We start from the raw sequence: 10,281 nt of genomic DNA on the forward strand, positions 1-10,281 counted from the left end.
TACGCTGAAGCCGCTGAGGTACGATAATAGCTCAAGCCATTGTGGAAATGGAAAAGGAGAGTATGTGTTTAATTACACCGTTTTATAAAAATTAGCAGATGATTATTATCTGCTTGGTAGGACCGTGTGTCCCTTCAGTCCCAGAATACCTATTAACTGGTAAATGCCTCCAGGAGTTATTCAGATTTGCCATTTCCACCACTGTTAGCTGTAGGTGGCCCAAAGGCCCACCCCCAACCCCCCACCCCCCGGGGCAATGCCACAGCCCAGCCTCAGTCCTCTCCCTGGGCCTGCTCCCTCACTGTGCTCCCACTCACCCTCCCTGCCCCTTCCCCTCAGCTGCCCCCTCCCTGCCCGTGGGCCATGGGGACATCTGGGCTTCACGACCTCTCCTTGGCCTGGCTCCATTCTGATTATTCCACCCCCTTTATGCTCCAGCACACAAGCAGCCGCTCTGTTTTTTCGATTCACTCCTGTCAATCCTGATTGCTTTAAGAAAAATGCCTACACCCTCACCTTTTTATGTGAATACAGAAGAACTTGGCCTTCTGTCCTCAGTATTGCCCTCTGTGGCCTTATGAAGGAACCCTGAATTGGAGGTCAGCAGAGTTGGGTTGTAGGCGTGGTTCTTTGGTAAATAACTGTTTGACCTTGAGCAGGTCATTTCTCTTTTTGACTCGTGATTCCCCCGTCTAACCAGGGGGGTGACAGTAAGACGCTCCTGAAACAAAGCCTGTATGCGAGAGTGCTTTATGAACCGAAACGTACTTTGTAGGTGTTAGTCTTTACCTGGGTCTCCGGTCACCCCCCAAGACAACCTTCCTTGTATTGTTCTAGTGCTCAAGCCTGGCCTCACATTAGAATCACCTAGAGAGCTTTTCAAAACCGCCCGTGTCCACCCTGAGACAGTCTGATTTCCTTGGTCCTGGGGTGACGCCTGGGGACGAGCGGTATTCGAAACTCCCTGGGTGACTTTACTGGGCAGGCAGCACTGAGAAGCCCTGATCTGTCGGAACGAGGAGGAATGTGGAATAGATGGAGGAAGGCTTAGAGGCGTCCCTCCTCTCCTTCTTTTTCAGGATTTGGGCTTTCTCTCTTTTTGTGGAGCTCCCGGCGCACTTCACCCATCCCCCACTCACGGTGGCAGGGAGCCCTGGGGCACCTGCTGATGAACCTGACCCCTCTAAGTCTCTGACCAAACCTTCAGCTGGGGCATGCATGGGCTTCCTGTTTGCTAGCACAGCAGGCCTCTCTTGAATAGCTTGACTGGGAAACCCAGCCAACAGTATTTTTACAGATGTTTCATTATTTTTAATGAAAACCAGTTCCTTCTCCACCTTGGGACCCAAAGCCTGCTGGACGCCTCCCATCGAAGGGCTGGCAGAACATCCTAGTGCGACACGTGTCCAAACACCACCTTGTCTACCCCCCACCCCCCACCCCATGCATATCTGCTCCTCCTGACTTCCCACCTCAGCCAGTATGTCTGGCTTTCGCGTCCCCCAGACAGGAAGAGACCGCGTGGCCTCTGTGAAGGGGGCAGGTTCTGGAGTCCAACGGCCTGGGTTCAAATCCTAGTGAATGTTGACCAATGACTTAGCCTCTCTGAGTGTCAGTTTCTTCTCCTGTAAAAGGTGGAGTATCATCATTCCTATCTCATACGGTTTGTCAAAATTAAATGAGTTTAGACCCGTAAAATGCTGAGCAACTTGGACACGGTAAATGCTCAGGGAACGTGAGGATGTCTTATGTATACCTTCTCCTTCTCCCACGTTCAATCAACAACTCCGAGCTGTGAGTTCCAGCCCTGAATTGTTTCTTATTTGTTCCCTCTGTCCCCAAGCACTTACTTCCGTTCATCCGTTCTCTCAAGCTCTCCCTGGCTGTAATCCTCTCTTTAACCTATCCCGTAATGCCACCAAAGCCATCTTACTTATGTAGAATTCTGTTTGCATCACTTCCTCACTTAAAAGAAAAAAAAAAATTGCTGGCTGCCTTTCACTTAAGCGCAGAGTGAGGGCCTAACTGCCTCGCATCCCCTGCTGTGCCGTGTATCTTGGGGGTAAGGTTCTCGGAACCTTAGCTCAGTCGATCTACAACCCGTGGGACTGTGGGGTCACCTCCTGAGCTGACAGGCCAGCTTCATATCCAGAAATGGGTTCCTGCCTGTTCTCGTTCACTATTGCGTCATTCCAGGGTGTGGCTGGGTTGAAAATGGCTCTGTTTGGTTTCGGCCACATGGGACTGAAACATATGAAAAAGTACTCTTTGAAGACACATTGGTCATTGATTATTTTTAAAGACTTCCCTTAAAATGTGAGCTAGCTTTCTCCAGTCGTCCTCAGCCACATATCCTATTCGTTGTGAGCTGTAAACAGGACGGAAAAGCGCCCGAGAAACTAACGACAAAGCTCTAAGGAGGAACGGATTGAAACAGGGAATGTCAATTTCTTATTCCCCGACACTGGCTTCCATCCTGGTGAGAGCACGTTCCCTTAATGGAAAGGTACCCCTGGAGGCTACAGCCGGAGTACTTTGTCTTCACGAAGCATCCCTCAGGATGACCGTCATGTTGACGGATCAGTCCTTTGGCAGGCTGCCCATGGAGCAGTGGCCACACCAGCCACACAGTGTTCCGGGTGTTGGAACAAATGGGGTGGTGGGGCACGTGGCCAGCCCAACGGGTGAACGGAGCCGCTTTCACTTGGAGCAGTTTCTCGTTGAGCAGCTGTTTGCACAACACCCCTGATTTGGAATCAGCTATGGGAGGAGCAGAAGCAAGCAAGACATGTGTCTTGTGACTGTACAAAACATCCAGTTGAATTCCACAAACGTTCCATACTATGAGTAGAAGAAGCAGCGAGCTGGCGTGCTTTACACAAAAGATGAATCCTAAGTGATCCTTGCCCTTATCCGTGACCGGAATGTGCAGTAGGTTCAGATCTGCCCTCTCAGCACTGCGCATCTTCAAAGACGAGTTTGAGAAGGTCAATTTGCTGTGACTTCAGAGAGGTGGCCCCAGAGGCAAATTCCTTCCGTTGCTTTGCTCTCTCTCTCATCGCCCTCTGGTGTCCACACAGAGACATGGCCTTCATAACCAGGCACGGGCATAGAGTCCAGCTTATACTCCCACAGTTGGGGAAAAAAAGAGACCCTAGCTTTTAAGACGACTTGCCAGGGGCGCCTGGGTGGCGCAGTCGGTTAAGCGTCCGACTTCAGCCAGGTCACGATCTCGCGGTCCGTGAGTTCGAGCCCCGCGTCAGGCTCTGGGCTGATGGCTTGGAGCCTAGAGCCTGTTTCCGATTCTGTGTCTCCCTCTCTCTCTGACCCTCCCCCGTTCATGCTCTGTCTCTCTCTGTCCCAAAAATAAATAAAAAACGTTGAAAAAAAAAAATTAAAAAAAAAAAAAAAAGACGACTTACCAAACCGTGAGGACTATCCCATCTCTGTAAGCTTCGGTTTTCTCGCCTGTAAAGTGAGGATAATACCCTACATCAGTGCTCTTGTAAGGATTAGAGGGGGTAATATAGGAAAGCACTTCATACCATCCTGGAATATAGACACTGCTCCAAAAAACACATCCACTAAAACTCTCGGCAATGAATTCATCCTAACTTAAGAAGAAGGGGCAAGACTTCTCAAGGGCATTAGTGTTTTCACCTTATAGTCAATTGTTTATCTACCATTTCCTTGCTGGATCATGAACCATGAAGTAGGAACCATATATCTCAAATCATCTTAATACTGCCTGGCCCATGGCTGGAGCTCAGGAAATATTTGTTGAATGGGAAATGAGTAAAAACTGATTTCCCCCAGTTTAAAAAATCTACAGTGTGATGTGATATAAATTCAGTGTTTCCAAACATCCAAGCAAATCCTCTCACAGGCCATAAAGATCCCAAGAGCTCTGTGATTCAGCACTGTTTGAGAACTCCACCTGTCCTGAAATACTCTGGCCCTGGAATATATCTTGGAGTATCTGTAGGTTCCAACAGAAGGTATGGAAAAGCGCATTCTGTATGATTAAGTCAGGGGTGGGGACTCTTGAGCTCTAAACTCTGAGGAATCTGAAAAGGAGAGTGAGTACCTAAGAAAAATGGAGAGGAGCTTAGGGATGGAGGCCAAGGGCCAGCAGGGATCTTCAGAAGTCAGGACCAAGGGATCACCAAAGCTGCCTGCTTTGTATGCAAAATGAGGGTGATGGTCCCATCCCGAAACACCCGGAATACACTCTGAAGGGCCAACCTAGTCAACAAACACCCAGGTGAATTCAGTAATATAAATGTACTTGAGTCTCTCATATCTCATCACATGTGGCCACGGCGCAGACTTGAGAGAAGAAGCAGATACGAAGCTTTATGAACATGAATAAATATTTTCTTGATCCCAAAATGATTCTCCTAATACCACACGTCCACAAACCGACAACCACAAAATAAAATAAATGAGACAGACAAGCAGATTTGTTCAGTCTTTAAACGCAAGAACTATAAGAAAATTCCACTGTGCTTTTACTTTAAACGAGCTCCGTTTGGGAAGAGAAACTTGCTTGTTCTGACTTGAGCAGCCTCTTCACAAGATGGAGAAGCTGACCGACCTTGAGAACTGATCAGAGGCTGGTAACTGCAGGTTTGTAGAGTGCAACATCTGTTCTTTGTCTCGTAGAGCCCTAAAACACTTTAAGGAAGACGGAGTCTATCAAACCAAAGTTCTTTGAAACTAACATCTTCACAGGGGAACTCAACAGTAGGTCAAATAAAGTGCTGGGTTTTGTCGCCATTACAGTTTGGAAATAAACAGATTCGGGGGCCATGAAACGATTGCGGAGAACTCCCGAGGGGGGTTTCAGTTCTGCATCCATCAAAATCTGGCCGACCCTCCAAGGAGAATTGAGCTGGGACCCCTGTGTGAAGAGCTGGGATCCCTTTGACAGAAAAAGCGAGACTGTATTGAGATCGTTCTTAAAATAATATCGAACCTAAAATACCCTCAACTACAACACTTCACCAGTTCGAGAAATCGTATTAGATGCGGGATGCTGATAAAGTTCATTGTTTTAAACTGTTTTAGCTGCTGAGAATAAAGGAGGGAATAAGACTCATATGTACTCTGCTTTCATGGTGTTTACATTCTTCTGGAAGGGGGCAGGCAATACACCAATGAACAAGATAATTTCAGGTAATAGTTTAGGAAACATAAAACGAGATAATGGGGTATAAAATGACAGCAGGTGGGGTGAAAGGCTATCTTATTTATTTTTAATTTTATGAGGAAAAACCTTCAAGCAAATGTAAAAGTAGAGACTATGAGAAACTCTTATTAATATGTTTCTCAGCTTCAACAATTACTAATTTTTCTTCATTTGTTTCATTTGGCCCTTTTCTTCCTTCCTTTCTTCTTCTTCTCCTCCCCCCACCTCCTTCTTCTTTTAGTAAAATATTTTTTAAATGTTTATTCATTTTTGAGAGAGAGAGAGAGAGTCTGAGCAGGGGAGGGGCAGAGAGAGAGGAAGACACAGAACTCAAAGCAGGCTTCGAGCCATCAGCATAGAGCCCCACGTGAGGCTCGAACTCACAAACCATGAGATCATGACCAACTGAGCCACCCAGGCACCCCTGCTAAAATATTTTTTACCTTTTTCTGTTTTTCAGGGCAACGTTTCTGGATTTAATTGCTAAAATATTTAAAAATAAAATAAAACAAAATAAACGTATTATAAAAAATATAAAAACAAACAGCCACTCCTGCATACTACAGTATACATCTCTAATGATTAAGGGCCAGATAAGATTTTCTAAAACTTTTGCTTAAATAAATTTATAATTCATAAAATTATATTGTATAGATTATAAAATTGTATAACAATATGACATAGATGCTTTAAAGTAATTGCAGTTATATAAGTTATACAGCATACAATTATAAAATTATATATTATAAATAAGGGGTTTTTTTAATCTTTACTCATTTTTGAGAGAGAGAGACAGAGCGTGAGCGGAGGAGGGTCAGAGAGAGAGGGATACGCAGAATTTGAAACAGGCTCCAGGCTCCAAGCTCTCAGCACAGAGCCGGACACAGGGCTCGAATTCGTGAACCGTGAGATCATGACCTGAGTCAGTCAGATGCTTAACCAACTGAGCCACCCAGGGGCCCCATAAAATTATATATTATAAAATAATTGCTAAACATTCTAGGATAATTACATTGTATTAAACAATAAATTAAAAAAACAATTTATTTTATTAAAAATAAAAGTATACCAATATCTATAATCTAATCACCTGAACTAAGTAACTGTTTGAATTTAAGTGCTTTTTTCCCCATCTTCCAAACATTTTTATCACTGTATAACATACTGTTGAAAAGTACACATATCATAAGGATGTAACTTGCTGAAGTACCTACCATAAAGTGAACATGTCTGTGTAACTACCACTCTGGGACCCCAACTTTGTTTTTTTCCCTGCAATTTATTTATTGAAGAAACCGGTCATCACTCAACATTTCTTCTCTCGCTACATTTTCTGTAAAATGGTCATTAGATCTTGACTCTAGACCAGGACAAGATCAGCAGCAGAACTGAGCCATAATGGAAACTGAGGCAAAGGAAAACCCAGTAAACACTGATTCCGTCTTTTTTTGAAATTCTGATATTTTGTTCATGGTGAATTTGGTTTTTAACCTTAATTTTGATTTTTGAAAATATTGCATGAAAATGTTGTTTGTCTTGATCACTGAGTTGTTTGGCATTCCCTAGTCTCGGCTCTGGCTAGAGGCTTGGTCAGTCTCAGGTTCGAGTTTTTGTCAAGAATACCTCATAGCTGGGGGCGCCTGAGTGGCTCAGTCGGTGGAGTGTCTGACTTCGGCTCAGGTCCTGATCTCACAGATCGTGGGTTCGAGCCCCGCGTCGGGCTCCGTGCCGACAGCTCAGAGCCTGGAGCCTGCTTCCGTCTCTGTGTGTGTGTCTCTCTCTCTGCCTCTCCCTGCTTATGCTCTCTCTCTCTCAAAAATAAATAAACATTATAAAAATGTTTTTTAAAAAAGAATACTTCATAGCTGACTGTGTATCCCTCTTGCATCACATTAAGACGAACTTGCTGTCTGGGTGTCTTTCTTACGTGAAGGGTGAAGGATGTCAGCTCTGACCACAACTGTTCCATATTGTCCTGGAAATCCCATCAAGCATAAGAAGACAAGACATGAAGGCATTCAGATGAAACGGAAGAAATAAAACTGTCCCCCATCACAGATGATATTATTGTATAAACAAAAAGGAGGAATCGAGTTCTAGAACAATCAAGTGTGTTTAGTGAGGTCATGGAGTAGGTCAACATATAAAAATCCATCATTTTTCTAATACAGAAAATAATTTTGAAAATAAAAGAACAAGTTGGAAGACTCACACTATCTGATTTTAATATATATTCTTAAAAAACGACAGGGATCAAAACAGTATGGTATGGACTAAAAAATAGACATAAGTGAATGGAACAGAATAGAGACTCATAAAAATGGTTTTAAAGAGTTCCATTGAGGTATAATTGATTTATTTAAAAAAAAAATTTTTTTTTTACGTTTATTTATTTTTGAGACAGAGAGAGACAGAGCATGAACGGGGGAGGGGCAGAGAGAGAGGGAGACACAGAATCTGAAACAGGCTCCAGGCTCTGAGCTGTCAGCACAGAGCCCGACGCGGGGCTCGAACTCACGGACCACGAGATCATGACCTGAGCCGGAGTCAGCCGCCCAACCGACTGAGCCACCCAGGCGCCCCGAGATATAATTGATTTAAAACAAACTACAAATAGTTTAGTTTAAAGTGTGCAATTGGAGGGGCACCTGGATGGCTCAGTTGGTTAAGCGTCCGACTTCGGCTCAGGTCACGATCTCACTCGAGTTCAAGCCCTGCGTCTGTGCTGAGCTATCAGCACAGAGCCTGGAGCCTGTTTCTGATTCTGTGTCTCCCTTCCTGTCTCTGCCCCTCCCCTGCTCGTGCTCTTTCTCTCTCTCAAAAATAAATAAACTTAAACATTTTTTTTTTTTAAAGTAACGTGCAATTGGAGAGGGGCACCTGGGTGGCTCAGTTGGATAGGCATTCGACTTTGGCTCAGGTTATGATCTCACAGTCTGTGAGTTTGAGTCCCTTGTCAGGCTCTGTGCTGACAGCTCGGAGCCTCAGATTCTGTGTCTCCCCTTTTCTCTGTTCCTCCCCCACTCGCATTCTGTCTCTCTCTCTCTCTCTCTCAAAGGTAAATAAACATCAAAAAAAACCTTTTTAAAGTGTGCAATTGGATAAATTTTGACATATGGGTGTATCTATGAAAACATTACCTCAATCAAGTTAATGAACAAATCCATTGTCCCCAAAAGTTTTCGTGTGTTTTTTAGTAAACCTTCCTTTCTGCTTCTCTCCACCTTATCTCCTGGTCGTCACCGATCTGCTCTCTCCCATTTGTGTTACTTTACATTTCCTGACACTTTCTATTGATGGAATCATGCAGAATATACTTTTTCGTCTTGCCTCTTGAACCCTACAAAACTATTTTGAGAATCACGCATGTCATAGGATATTATCAAGAATTCATTCTTTTTTATTCCTATGCATTGTTCTATTGTATTCATGTATCGCACTTGGCTTACTCACTCACTTGGTGACGGACATTTGGGTTGTATTTTGTTTTGACTATTACACACGAAACTGTTAGAAATGCTTGCAAACCAGTCTTTGTATGGACGTATGCTTTCATTTCTCCTGGGTAAATACCTAGGAGTAGAATGGTTCTATTATAACGGTAACTATGAGTTTAACTTTTAAATTTTTTTTTTTAACGTTTATTTATTTTTGAGACAGAAAGAGACAAAGCATGAACGGGGGAGGGTCAGAGAGAGGGAGACACAGAATCTGAAACAGGCTCCAGGCTCTGAGCCGTCAGCCCAGAGCCCGACGCGGGGCTCGAACTCACGGACCGCGAGATCGTGACCTGAACTGAAGTCGGACACTTAACCGACTGAGCCACCCAGGCGCCCCGAGTTTAACTTTTAAAGAAACTGGTCAACTGTTTTCCAAAGTGGCTGTACCCTTTTACTTTCCCACCAGCAGTGTAGGAGAGTTCCAGCTCCGTCACATTCTTGCCAAAACTTCATTTTTGCCAGTCTGAAAGATGCGTGGCGATAACTCAGTGTGGGTTTTTTTGTTTTGTTTTTAACGTTTATTTACTTTTGAGAGAAAGAGAGAGAGCAGGAGCAGGAGAGGGGCAGAGAGAGGGGGAGACACAGAATCCGAAGCAGGCTCCAGGCTCCAAGCTGTCAGCACAGAGCCCGGCGCGGGGCTCGAACTCACAAACCATGAGATCACGACCTGAGCTGAAGTCAGATGCTTAACCAACTGAGCCACCCAGGCGTCCCCTCATTGTGGTTTTCATTTGCATTTTTCTAACACTGAAGATCTTTTCCTAATGTGGAAGATCTTCTCACATGCTTGTCATCCGTATATTTTCTTAAGTGTCTGTTCAACGTTTGGACAAACGTGTGAAAGCAACTCAATTGTCTTTTCAGCCGATGGTACTGGAACTACTGGATCTTCACGTGGAAGGTTTGAACCTCAACTTACGCCTCCCAACGTATACAGAAAATAGCTGAAAATGAATTATAGAACTAAATGTCTGACTTTGGATCTCAGCTCAGGTCTTGATCTCAGGGTCATGAGTTCCAGCCCTGCATTGGGCTCTGTGCTGCGTGAGGAGCCTACTTAAAAATAAAAACAACCCCCCCTCCCCCCCAAAAAAAAAAAAAAAAGAAAAGAAACTCTTTGTGCTCTTGGATAACAAAACAAGATTCTTTTTAAAAAAAAAGTTATAAATTGGAATTCCTTGAATGAAGAACTTTTGCTCTGTGGAAGACACTGTGAAGAGAATGAAAAGATAAGCAACAGACTGGGAGAAAATACCTGCCAATCACGTATCCAACAGAGGACTTGTATCCAGAATATATAAAGAGCTCTCAAAACTCAACAATAAGAAAGAAAAACAACCCAAATTGTTTAAGTGGCCAGAAGATTTGAACAGGCACCTCATGGAAGAAAATGTATAGATGGCAAATGAGCATATAGACAGCCCTTCACATCACTAGCTCTTAGGGAAGCGCAAATTACAAATCACAGTTATATACCATTACATATACACTAGGAAGGCTAATCCAGAAACTCTGATAATACGAAGCATCGGCAAGGATGTAGAGTAAGTGGGCTCTCACGTGTGGCTGGTGACATGCCGTACGGCACAG

The sequence above is a fragment of the Panthera leo genome, chromosome B3 (genome assembly GCF_018350215.1).
Source record: "Panthera leo isolate Ple1 chromosome B3, P.leo_Ple1_pat1.1, whole genome shotgun sequence".
In the NCBI taxonomy this organism is placed as follows: domain Eukaryota; kingdom Metazoa; phylum Chordata; class Mammalia; order Carnivora; family Felidae; genus Panthera; species Panthera leo.